Here is a 13,649-nt window from a genome sequence, read left to right as displayed (position 1 = left end):
TCATTTGGTTGCCTGCTTCTGAAATCAGGAGCTTGCACATACCTACGATGACTTGTAACCCGTAATGGACTTTTCCTCCAGAAATTTGTCCAATCCTCTTTTAAAGACATCTAGGCCAGATGCCATTACCACTTCCTGTGGCAAGGAGTTCCACAGACCATCAGTTTACATGCTGGGTAAACAAATATTTTCTTTTGCCTCTCCTAACTCTCCCAATTTTAGTAGATGTCCCCTGGTTCTGATGTTATGTGAGAGGGAAAAGAGTATCTCTCTATCTATCCATCCCCTGCATAATTTTGTACATCTCAATCATGTCGCCCCATCAACTTCCCAGCAGGTTTATTTATTAGAGGTATTCTCAGGATTAATCCATCTTGTGAGACTCAGCTTAGTGGTTAGTTGCCCGTGTCTCTCCCAGACAGACCCATGAGAGGGGGGTAAAGGGGGTCATTTGTACCCAGGCCAGCGTCAAAAAGGGGTCCAAGAACCAAAGGAGGGGACCAAGAAATTTCCTGGGATCTTACCTTTTCCTATCTTACCTGGACTCACTGTCCACGCCAGATGCTGAAAGTGCTACCATGGGTGTGTGGAAGTGGCTGCTTTCACAAATCACATGAACCTAACCCAGGAGCACATACCTGACAACTGAGCATAGTGTCAAATCTAAGAGGAAACTGGCCTGCTACAGTCGCACTTTGGCTCGTGCATCTGCTAACCACAGTATATAGGAGCCCAGGGACACAGCTGCTGCAGAAGCAAGTTTTGGTGCATGCAGGACACTGTCAGTTCAAGTGGGAGCCTAAAAAATTTGGGGATCCTAAGGCAAAAAAAATTTGGGAATCCTAAGGCAAAAAAAAATTTGAGGGAAAAAATACATAGAAATACATAGAAATATCCATACTATTTTTAATTGTGTTATACCCTTCGAACCAGAATTATTTCTATTGAACATTTTCCCTGAAAGCTGTAATAATGATTTCAAACATATTTTGTTATATGTAATTATTGCAGCAGGATTAATTTATGCTAAGATGTGGAAGAATTCAGAAATTCCCAGTATAGAGATGTGGATCAAGAAATTGTATGAAATTATTGAAATGGATGTTTTGACGGAAAGACTGAGGGTTGGCGGGATGGAGAGAATGCAGCAATTATGGAACCCGTTATATGAATGATTGGATAAACAATTATGAGCTTTTTAAGTGATTATAATTATAGAAGCAAAAAAGTATTAGCTACGGTTCTGCGATTCCCTAGTGTTTTCCCCTTTGTATTACCTTTAACATATGCATTTTTGATTTTTCCTGTACCCATATCTTAAATTAAATAAAATTAACCAAAAAAAAAAAGGAAGCTCTCGGCCAGCACAAGTCCCTTGCACCAAGTCCCTTGCAAGCCCCTTGGAGCCTACCTGTGTTGCCTAACCATGCCTGCCTTTTGCAACAGCTACGAACAAGGAGTGTCTGATCTCCCTTAATGAAAGCCTCAGAGGCTAACTATTGCTACTGCTGGCCAAACATTATCATCATTCCTTTTTGTTTCTCACAAAACATGCGGGCACAACCGTCAGGTGTCACAGAGTTCCAGTACAGTGTGCATCCACGCCGCCTGGGAAAGGTGATGTTGCAAGGCATGATGCTCTTGCTTCCAAGACGGTAGAACTGCATGTACAGTCTGGCAGCTCCGGATTCCCTCTCAGACACTGAACATGCATCTTACTTCACTGAACTGGTGTGACTGCTGCAGTTGCCAATTCCTTGTTACTCTCTCTGTGATCCTCCTTTCTCACCATAGGTCTCTGTCCCACAGGCAAGGTCAATGTGCAGTCCCCAAGGGAGGTCTCTTGCCTGCCTGCCTGCCTGTAGTGACCAGTGTGGGCCCTGCTGCTCGGCAAGGCTGCTGACCTACAGCCCAATCCTGAGCTGTCCAGGGTGCAGGGCTGTGGCGGTGCCGAAAATGGCTGCTGCCACACCTTGTGTGCTTTGGGCAGCCACTGGCAGTTCCTCTGGAGAAGGGGACTTATGTCCCCTTCCCCCAGATAAACAGGGTAGCCCCATAATGGGGCTACTTGATTCACCGCCAACCAAAAGGTCAGTGATGAATCAAGTGCCTCTGAGTCAGGCAGTGAGCTCGACACGGAGGCTTTGGAGCCAGTGGAGCGTTGCTCCACCAGTCCCTCCTCCCTCCCTTCCCGCTCCCTCCCACGGCACACTTCCTCCCCACCCTCTCCCCGTCTCCCCGTATTGACGCCTACCCACCCTCCGTCCGCCTTCTGCTCACCTGCCCGGAACGCATCCTCCCCGCCTTCCCCCACACCCCTCTCTCTGCTGCTTGGCGGTCCATTCAACCACTGAGTGGCGGAGGTTGGGTGCCCCCCCAGCGGTAGCCCGGCACCAACCAGCACTGGGCTACCACCGGCGCTCATCTGGCAGTAGGGCCCACAAATGTGCCTTATAGCACATTGTCTGGCTGTCTGTTGGACTACTTGCAATGGCACAATAGCCCTGCTGGGAGGAGATGGTTGGCAACCCCATCTGTGTCTGGGAGGAGATGGTTGGCAACCCCATCTGTGTCTTCCTCTTTAGACACTGCTCAATCACTGATACAGGTGGGTGAAGTGACAGGACCACTGCATCCCGGACAACTGTGTCCTGGTCAGATGTCTCCTGGTACTGGACATTTGCATCCATTCTTTTTGTGTGCCAGACTTTGTGTTCCAATAAATGTATATTTATATTAGATGTACTTTTTATTTTTAAAATGCAAACATAGGTTAGGGTTAGGGTTTGGATAAGAAGATTAGGATATACAACATGGAGTTTGTTGCCCAGTTACAGTGGGACGCAAATGACCGGGACGCAAAATAAAACCAGACATGTATGTCTAGGGACAGCAATGGCCAGGAGGCATTTGGCCAGGGCACAATCCTCCGGAACACAAATACCCTCCTACCAGTTCAGTGAAAGCTTTGTCTGGGGCACCAGAATGCAGGTCTCTTGCTGGCTTGTGTGCTCCCTGGGGCATTTGATGGGCCGCTGTGAGATGCAGGAAGCTGGACTAGATGGGCCTCTGGCCTGATCCAGCAGGGCTGTTCTTATGTTCTTATGGATCTCTCTGATTTTCTGTTTGTTAGCAGATGGGGAGAGTCTCTTCTTCCCATCTGGTTGTTACTTACATCAGCCGGTTGCAGTGTAGGACTCAGCAGGGTATGACTCAGCAGTTCCGGTAGCACGACTGAATTGCTCCTTGTGTCTGTGTGGTATCATTGGGGCATCTCCCTGTAGTTGGTAGGGGTACCTGTGGCTGTGTTGCTGATTCTTATTGGCTGGCTCGCAGAGGGCGAAGTACACTTTAGCAGGGGGGGGTCTCTCTATTCATTGACTCAGTGCCTGCTCCCCACTTTAGTTCATCTTGGAGGGGCTTCTCTGGCCCCCAGCATTGGGGTTGGGTGTTACATTGGGGTTACATTGGGGTTGGCCCTAGTATTACAAATTTCATCACAACACTGTGCCTGTTACACTTCTTTTAATTATAATCATTATTGCTCTATTATTTCCTCATTTAAGGGATCTACTCCCCACCTTTATTATACTATGGCTGTCTTAAACAAATACCTATTATTGCTTTCATTAAAGCAGTGGTTCCCAACCTTTAGGAGCTCAGGGACCACTAAGGCAAAATTTTCGAGAAGGTGTGGACCACATGAAACCCACCCCCACCCTCACACACAAAAAATACAATTAAATTTGTAATACATAAAAGGTTTATTTAATAATTAATGTGATGGTTGTGCTTGCATTTGCTTCACTAGCTGTGAAAGTCTTGGGTTTACATGGATTACATGGAACACATAATAATTCCCTCCCAACTCAGAGGTTTACACACCCACCCAATTCAATCCAGTCTCTTTTCCCCCACACCAGACTACATGACGCACAGCCCTTGCCTCTTTTAATTGTGGAAAAAACACCTCAAAAAGGGAGAGGGTAAGCAAGAGGATTATAGACAAGTCATGCAAGATAGTTCAATGAGCCAACAAAAAGCACACACATCCCTTCACAGTTCCTTTTGTTACACATCCCTGGCCCTGTTCTCCTCCACTTGTGAGTCCAGAGTCCTTAGGAAAGTGTTCAACACAATTTAGGCAGGTGGGTCCTGAAGGAGAAGAGATGTGTGAAGGAAGCACCAGCTCAGAGAGACATCTCAGAATGGCTGCTGCATGTCTCAGGAAGAAAAGTCCTTTTGGTGTGCATTGCAAGGTCTTTAGGGGGGAAAAGCCTCTATTCACTTCCTGTACTAATTGCTTTCATGCTCTAGCTGTGGACTACTTTGGTTGGAGCTAAGAGAGTGTGAGCAAGCCTATAGGTAGGCTGCAGCCACAAAACAACAGCTGCCTACTCTGCTGTTAGTCTGTGGAACTCCTTGCCCCAGGATGTGATGATGGTGTCTAGACTAGATGCCTTTACAAGGGGATTGGAGAAATTTCTGGAGAAGTTCATCACAGTCACAGTGTGACTAACAGCCCCATTCTAGGCCTGTCTACTCAGAAGTAAGTCCTATTATAGTCAATGGGGCTTACTCCAAGTTAAGCATGCATAGGATTGCAATCTGAGGAGACAAGGAACTGGCCAAGTGTGGGGTGGGGAGGGCTCCCCATGGACCAAGCTGCTGCTGTCCTCTGAGGAGGAAGAGTCAGGGGTTGCACCTGCTGTACTTGGCTATGGCAGTGCCTGTTCTGGAACATCTGGGATTGCTCTCCCCAGGTGGGCAGCTTGCAGTGAGACAGCAGAGGTGCTGCCTGTTTCCCTCTCCCAAAGGGGTGCCAAAACCTGGTTGCCTGGATCCCTTGCTCCACCGCTGGGCGATAGAAGACCACATCCAGGGGGCCCAATCCTGCCAACTGGGGATTGGGGTACCAGGGCTGGGGGTTGAGCATACTGTTTCTCCCCTCTCCTGCTGCCACACTTCCTCTGTGTTCCCTGGCCAGCCGGAGTCCGGACTCCCAGGGAAATCACATCCAGAAGAACCCACTCCCAGGGAAACCCCCCAGCCAGCCAGCGATGCCTTTGGGAGCCTGTTCCTTTTCCTCCTCCTCCTTATTACTCCCATTCCTCCCTTCCTCAGGCCCCTACCTCCTCCTCTGGTGGCGCCCCCCCCCCGCCCGACTGCCCGCCCAAGAGACTTCCTAGGCTGGCTGCAGTCCTGAAAATCCAGGCTGCGACAGCTCACCTCAAGGCTCAGGGTCAAGGAATGGAGGCAGTGGGCTGGAGGCAGCGGCGGCAGGGCACCTCTCCTCTGCATGCAGCTGAGCCGGGAGGCTGCACATAAGAACATAAGAACAGCCCCGTTGGATCAGGCCAGAGGCCCATCTAGTCCAACTTCCTATATCTCACAGCGGCCCACCAAATGCCCCAGGGAGCACACCAGATAACAAGAGACCTAATCCTGGTGCCCTCCCTTGCATCTGGCATCCTTACATAACCAATTTCTAAAATCAGGTGGTTGCACAGACCCATTATAGCTTGTAACCTGTAATGGATTTTTCCTCCAGAAACTTGTCCAATCCCCTTTTAAAGGCATCCAGGCCAGACACCATCATCACATCCTGTGGCAAGGAGTTCCACAGACCAACCACACACTGAGTAATGATTTTCTTTTGTCTGTCCTAACTCTCCCAACACTCAATTTTAGTGGATGTCTCCTGGTTCTGGTGTTATGTGAGAGTGTAAAGAGCATCTCCCTATCCACTCTGTCCATCCCCTGCATAATTTTGTATGTCTCAATCATGTCCCTCCTCAGGCGCCTCTTTTCTAGGCTGAAGAGGCCCAAACGCCTTAGCCTTTCCTCATAAGGAAGATGCCCCAGCCCAGTAATCATCTTATTCACTCTCTTTTGCACCTTACAAGGCACCTGCACTTCACTTTTTTGCTTGTCTGGGCACTCACAGACAAGGAGGGAAGGGAGGGAGAGGCAGGAGACGGAGAAAGGCTATGCTCTGATTGGCTCTGAGCTGCTCTGATTGGCTGCTGGCACTGCAGAGGCTTTTTTCTGCCTGGAAGGGCATTTCTTTTCTTTTTTCACCAGAGAGGTCGAGGACCACCTGGGAGGGCGTTGCAGACCACCAGTGGTCCGCGGACCATGGGTTGGGAACCCTAGCATTAAAGCATTGACTGATTTAGACATAAGTCTGGAGGTGGAAAGAGTGAAAACCGATTATGCAGGATTTGCTTTCCAAAGGCTGCTCGAGTGAAAGCGCATGAGAGCCTTGTGTCCTTGAAAGAAGGACAGCTTGGAACACAATGACCTGACCTCAAAACAATATGAAAGAAGAAACTGCTTATAGAATTCTTATAGAACCTTATAGAATTCTTTGAACAAACCTTATAGAATTCTTTGAAAAGGTCAACAGGCATGTGGATGCGGGAGAACCCGTGGACATTATATATCTGGACTTTCAGAAGGCGTTTGACACGGTCCCTCACCAAAGGCTACTGAAAAAACTCCACAGTCAGGGAATTAGAGGACAGGTCCTCTCGTGGATTGAGAACTGGTTGGAGGCCAGGAAGCAGAGAGTGGGTGTCAATGGGCAATTTTCACAATGGAGAGAGGTGAAAAGCAGTGTGCCCCAAGGATCTGTCCTGGGACCGGTGCTTTTCAACCTCTTCATAAATGACCTGGAGACAGGGTTGAGCAGTGAAGTGGCTAAGTTTGCAGACGACACTAAACTTTTCAGAGTGGTAAAGACCAGAAGTGATTGTGAGGAGCTCCAGAAGGATCTCTCCAGACTGGCAGAATGGGCAGCAAAATGGCAGATGCACTTCAATGTCAGTAAGTGTAAAGTCATGCACATTGGGGCAAAAAATCAAAACTTTAGATATAGGCTGATGGGTTCTGAGATGTCTGTGACAGATCAGGAGAGAGATCTTGGGGTGGTGGTGGACAGGTCGATGAAAGTGTCGACCCAATGTGCGGTGGCAGTGAAGAAGGCCAATTCTATGCTTGGGATCATTAGGAAGGGTATTGAGAACAAAATGGTTAGTATTATAATGCCGTTGTACAAATCAATGGTAAGGCCACACCTGGAGTATTGTGTCCAGTTCTGGTCACCGCATCTCAAAAAAGACATAGTGGAAATGGAAAAGGTGCAAAAGAGAGCGACTAAGATGATTACGGGGCTGGGGCACCTTCCTTATGAGGAAAGGCTACGGCGTTTGGGCCTCTTCAGCCTAGAAAAGAGACGCCTGAGGGGGGACATGATTGAGACATACAGAATTATGCAGGGGATGGACAGAGTGGATAGGGAGATGCTCTTTACACTCTCACATAATACCAGAACCAGGGGACAGCCACTAAAATTGAGTGTTGGGCGGGTTAGGACAGACAAAAGAAAATATTTCTTTACTCAGCGCGTGGTCGGTCTGTGGAACTCCTTGCCACAGGATGTGGTGCTGGCGTCTAGCCTAGATGCCTTTAAAAGGGGATTGGACGAGTTTCTGGAGGGAAAATCCATTATGGGGTACAAGCCATGATGTGTATGCGCAACCTCCTGATTTTAGGAATGGGTTAAGTCAGAATGCCAGATGTAGGGGAGAGCACCAGGATGAGGTCTCTTGTTATCTGGTGTGCTCCCTGGGGCATTTGGTGGGCCGCTGTGAGATACAGGAAGCTGGACTAGATGGGCCTATGGCCTGATCCAGTGGAGCTGTTCTTATGTTCTTATGTTCTTATGTAAAGTGCTGGCACTGAGATGTCTTTGAATATGGGGATGCTGACGCACAAGAAACCTGTCTCTGGACAAATCTTTGCAAGATTAGGCACTGGGTGAGGGTCAGCTGGATAAGGGGATGAGTAGGAGGTCAGTCAGAGGAATCACTACCAAAAGCAGAGAGGGAGGAACAGTTTTCCTCAATTGACATCAAAAGGGACTATAAGGAGTGCAAGCAAGGTCCAAGTCACAAAGAAGCAACAAGGATGAAATGCCAGCATGTGGCCTTTTAATTGGACCATCCTCGAATCAGGTTGGCCACTCGATTTGCATGTGAGAGTGTGAGTCTGCTTATGGGGAATTGCTAGGATGGATGCTAAGCATTAGTTGGATGATATTCTAGATTGGAAGACTGCAGAGCTCACTGCTTTATTCAGAACAATTATACCTCTTGCTGTTTTATAACATCAATTAACTGCTGCCCTAAGTGTGGCTCCTGCACTCCTCTCCTAACAAGACTGCAGAATAAATCACTGCGTAATTTATCTCTTGCTGCTTAAAGTTTTATAACATCAATTAACTGCTACCCTAAGTGTGGCTCCTGCACTCCTCTCCTAACAATCCCTTTAACACTCCATGGACCAGGCAGGGTTCTGGGATGAATCTAGCAAACCCAAGAAAAACAAACGTGAATCACATCACACTCACAAACAGTGGCATAAGAAGACCATTTGGCACCCAGGGTCCATAAAATTTTGTCACCCCATAACAGAATTTAATAATAATTAATAAATAAATAATAAAATTATAATAATCATTTATTATTGCATCCAAATTCCCCAACAGATCAGAAAATCCCCAACACATTTCCCCCCATGCACAAAACAGCATCCTCCATCTAACAGCTCCCCCAAATACATATCCAACAGAGCTTTTGTTCCACTCTTCCTGAGACTACCCTCCTCCCCAGATCTCAGCTCCGCAATCACCAATTGAGCACAGGCAGGCAGCCTGAGCATGAGAACACTGTGCCACACATATGCCCCAAAGTGTTTTGCAGTCACTGGAGGAAAGTGCACTCTGCACATGCTCAGAGACAGATTCACCATTCCAACAGTGGAGAGCATACCACCACAATTTCTGCCTTGCACAAAACAGCATCCTCTGCACAGCAGCCCCTCCCCCTTACCTCCACAGTCTCTGGCTGGCTGGTTGGCTCCGCCCCATCAGTGGATCAGGGCCAGCACTGGCTGGCAGGCTGAGTGCTCAATCCTACGCATTTCTACACATATCCAGAATAATCAAAGGGGCTTACTCCCTGGAAAGTGAGGCTAGGATTGCAGCCTCACTCCCCCATCCACCCTTAACCCCCGCAGTCTCTGGCTCGCTCCCACCCCCCATCCCTGGATCAGGACCACCGCTGGTTGGCTGGCTGGCTGGCTGCCCAATCCTCTGCATGTAGAATCAGAAGTAAGCCTCATAATAGTCAAAGGGGCTTACTCCGAGGAAAGTGAGAGAAGGATGACGACCCCATGTGCCCGCACTTCCTGCCTTTGCTGCTTCCAAGCTCCAGGAAGCTGCCCCTCCGCACTATTCAACCCCCCCACCCACGCGGCTGTTTGTTGTGGGCAGGCAGGTGCTGGCACTGTGGTGCCCTTCGTGCAGCTCTGCTGGCTGGTTGGATGGTTTGTCCTCCCTCCCTCCCTTCCAGGGGCAGCTGCTACTTGCCGTGGCACCCACACTCCCCCATTGCTCACTCACCCTCCTTCCTCCTTGTTCGCCCTCACAGAGGCTGACCCACCTCCTCCCTGTGTTAACCATTCCCTCACTCATGCTGCAGCTAATGGGGCGGTGTGCCACCGCTGCCCCCAGACAAACTGGTGGCCTCTGTGCAGCTCCGCCTTTGTTGCCTCCAGTTTATGCCCCCAGAAAGAGGGTGGGCACCGCTGCACCACCTGGGAGCTTGGCAGCAGGCTGCAGCTGCTTTTGGAAGTGGTGCGCCTACAGCTGCAACCTGTGCACCGCAGACACCATGTTGGGGGTACGCAGGGGGGTGGGAGCAGCTTGTCACCCCCCCCCCATTGTGGCACCCGAGCACGGCGGCCCCCTCAGCCCACCCATCATGATTCTAGTGCTCACAAAACAGGCATTTTTGAGAAGGAGAAGATAATTTGACAATGGAATGAGCAGGAATTTATAAAGAACACCCGAAATGTTTCTGGAAACATTTACTCCAAGAGGTAATTCACACAGGGGAGAGAGAACAGCTATTCACACCTATCTGGTTTCCCACTGCCATAGTTCCCAAGAATCACAGTGACTGGAAAAGGAGATCAAGAAAGCGCCCACTAGAAGATTTCATTCAGCGGTAGGTTCCCCACTGACTGCTCAGAGCTGTCAATCACAACTGCCCTTGTGTGGCTCTCATGGACATTCAGAGTGTTCTCTGGAAAGAAGACCAGAATCATTTTGCTTGGCATAGGCATTTTACAGGCAGACAGCTATTGTCATTGGCGTCACATTGTTCCCAGAAGAAAGCTTGACTTGCAACATGGGAATTAATTTTATGGAACGTTTGGTCTCTTCCTAGGACAACCTGACACCCTCCCCTGATTCCTTGCCCAATATCTGTTCCCTGCAGGTAATAAATAGGAACTGCACTCCTGCCTGGATATACCTGTGAGCTAGAGACAGACCAGTCTTCTGCCTTGTCCTCCTGGGTCATCGCACAGCTGAAATCCAGATGTACAAGTTGCTTCTCCTTGCCTTATTTGCACAGGCCTTCTGTGTGGGGGGTGAGTATCAGAGGGATATGAAGGGCTATGTGCAGAATAGAGGGCCATAGTGAGGTTGGGAAACAGTGTCAGTGGGACATTTATGGAGATTCTCCAGGAGGTTATTCTCAAGTGATTGGATTCTTATTCCTGAAAATTGTTACTAATAATTGCATAGTCTTAGCTAAACCAAGCCCCATATAAGATCTAGTGGAAATTCAAATATTTATCTTTTTATATTCACATATGTGTCTTTTGCCATTTTGGATGTGGTTCCTACTGAGCTTGCTGTGGGTGAACCCTTCAGGGAGAAGGTTGAACAAGGGAAGATGGAGAGGATGAGCACTAACAGCCCAATCCCAAGCTTCCTGGTACCCACTGCAGCAGTGGCAACAAAGCAGCTACAGCTGCATCCAGCGGGTACCGAGAAGTAGCCAGAGGTCTTCTCAGGGGAAGGGGACATTCATCCCCTCCCCTGGGGAAAGCCAAAACCCCACAATGGAGCTATATTAGTGGTGCAGAATTGAGAGACTCTAGGTCAAGCTTTCCGGCCCAACATGGAGTTCAAGATTTGGCAAAGCAGGGCTCCACCAATCCTGCCCCCCTTCCACCTTGGTTCTTCCCCCATCCCATCCTCCCCTGCCCAAAGTATTTGGTAAAGTATTGAAGTTCAGCTTCAGCATCTGCCCTTCCAATGAACAGTCAGCCCTCCTGACGGTCCAGCTCTCACAGCCATACATTACTCCTGGCAAAACCATAGTTTTGTCTACCATAGTTTTGTCTATGTTGGCTTCTTGCCTCCACAAAAAGTTGCAGCAGTAAAGAGGGTATGGATGCCATGCATCTCATGAAGTGGACGCCTCCAGGAGTGCTGAGTGTCCAATAGGTGTCCGTTGTTGGGAGCTGAAAGACTTTTTTTTTTCAGGCAGAGCACAGACTGACTCTCCCCTGCTGTGGTTTAGAAATAGGTGGAAGGGAAGAGCTAGACGGACTCTGGTTCCCATCCAGTTAATCATTTCCGGCACTGTACACAGCTGTTAATGTTGGGAAAGAAACCTCCATGTTCACGTACAGTCTACCTCCCCATACCTGGTGCTCTGGTACAGGTGATTTAAGTCCCCTATCAACACCTCAACTATTTTCTGTGCCTTTCTAAATGTTGTCAAATTGACCTAATAATGCCTCTCCCCCCCCCCCCCCCAAAAAAAAACCTTGACTTTTTACTTTCATACTCCTGGCAGGGTGGCTCATCTTCTGTCCATAGTGCGGCTTAACTGCCATGCTTATCGGGGGGGGGGGGGTGAGGAGGCTGCATTCCACCTTCTTTTATCATTCCTTGATATCCTTTGCAAATGGTCTGTGTCTCGCTTTCTTGCAAGCTTCCTGTTCTGTTTAAAAGGCATCTTGCTAATTACATTGATTCCCCTTCCCGCCCCCCACCCCCATTGCCTTCTTCCAGGACAAAAGAGGTGTGTAAAAGGAGATTTTCTGTAAACTGAAGCTGGGCTAAGTGATGGTGGTGTGTGTGTGTGTGTTCATTCCCCTTGTATTTGAAAGAAGAGGAAAGTGCAAGAAATCAGGGAAAATCTCTACCCCCCAACTCCTGAGTGACCTGCAGATAGGATGAGGAAATATTATACACTTAATTTTTTGCTTAAAAACTATTTACTAAAAAATTCTCACCTTATAAGTGAGTATCTGCAGTAAATGTCCTCCTTTTCCCTGTAAGCAGGCAGTGCATAGCCTTCGGTACCCACTGATTTGGTATCCACTGATTTGACTCACCACTGATACTGAAGTCCACCTTTAAATGCCTTGTAACATGGGAAAATGCATCCAAATCCAATTTCCTACCTTTGTGCTGTTAAATAATTATAATTGCATTCCACTACATTCCTTTTCCATATATTGGTTATGGCACTACATTCCTTTATTCATCCCATCCAGTGGGTGAATGTGGTATAGCATCTACTCCAATGCATTCTGGGGCGACAATGGAGGAGAAAGGAACCTGGAGGTGGGTCTTTAAAGCTATTTTTCCACTGATTTGGTATTCACAGTTGTTGTTTTTAAAATCTACTGGAGGTTCCAGAACAGAACCCCAGTGGTTAATGAGGCATGACCTGTAATAAGTTCTATGTAATAACTTACAGGTCCAACCTTGTTATACACGGACTCAACATGAATGTCCACTGCATATGAGAAGGAAAGTGCTGATCCCTGGAGAAGGGGAAAAATGCATCCCTTTCAAATCACAGTTTAAAAAACTGCTTTTCTTACTGTTGTGGAGAGCCAAGCATGCAGGCAATCATTCTGTTCTTCAGCTGAGCCAGGCAAAGGCAAGGGGTTCTGTGCATTTCTATTTGCTGACTGCCTCTGTTTTGAAACCACAATTGTAAAGGATGCACTTTTTAATTTTTTCAAACTGCTTTTATTTAACATATTTTATGGTATCAGCAGGAAGACCCAGAATCAAACGCCTGCAGGTGTTGAGGCTCAACCTTATTCCAATGGAGGAGCAAGAAACCTGGAAGTGGGTCTTTAAGGCTGCAACCCAAACCGTACTTTCCTGAGAGTAAGCCCTACTGAGCAAAATAGGACTGACCTCTGAGTAGACCTGGTTAGGATTGTGCGCTAAATCTATTTTTCTACTGTTTTTTAATCCACGAATTTTATTTATCCACTAGGGGTTCTGGAATGGAACTGCAGCGGATAACAAGGGACGGCTTGTATATGTAATATAGTTTTAAACTGAATAATAAGCAATATAGTGTTAATAAGTAATAAGTAATATAGTGTTTAAATTATCCACATAGAATCCATATACGAATATTTTTAGCTTTTATTTTGTCATGTCTGACGTTTTTATTGGACGTCCTACATTTGGGCACATTTGGGGTGCCTTGTCCTCTTTTGCGGTTAGGACTTCTATCCGGTCACCCTGTCCACTTACAGGGTTGACAATTTCATCGAGCTGTGCAGCAGCACCCCAGGATCTCTCACCTTTAGTGCCAACAGTGAACTTGACCACCTCGCTGCTTTAACTAACTGACTGACTGACTGACTAAAACAGCCCAATCATCCACACTTTCCTGGGAGTAAACCCCATTGACACTAATGGGACGTACTTCTGAGTAGACATGCTCAGGCAGCTGCCGGTGGCTCCCCTG

At 47.8% G+C, this 13,649-nt stretch overlaps 1 protein-coding gene across 1 annotated transcript in view; it reads left to right on the top strand.

Moving 5' to 3' along the window:
* Positions 1 to 13,649, top strand: part of LOC136641548 (zinc finger protein 91-like) — a 543,065-nt gene that overhangs the window by 138,762 nt on the left and 390,654 nt on the right. The window lies entirely within an intron of this gene.

The sequence above is a fragment of the Tiliqua scincoides genome, chromosome 2, assembly GCF_035046505.1.
Source record: "Tiliqua scincoides isolate rTilSci1 chromosome 2, rTilSci1.hap2, whole genome shotgun sequence".
NCBI classification, from domain to species: domain Eukaryota; kingdom Metazoa; phylum Chordata; class Lepidosauria; order Squamata; family Scincidae; genus Tiliqua; species Tiliqua scincoides.
Note: the sequence above shows the minus strand (reverse complement) of the source record. Positions and strands in the feature narration are given on the sequence as shown.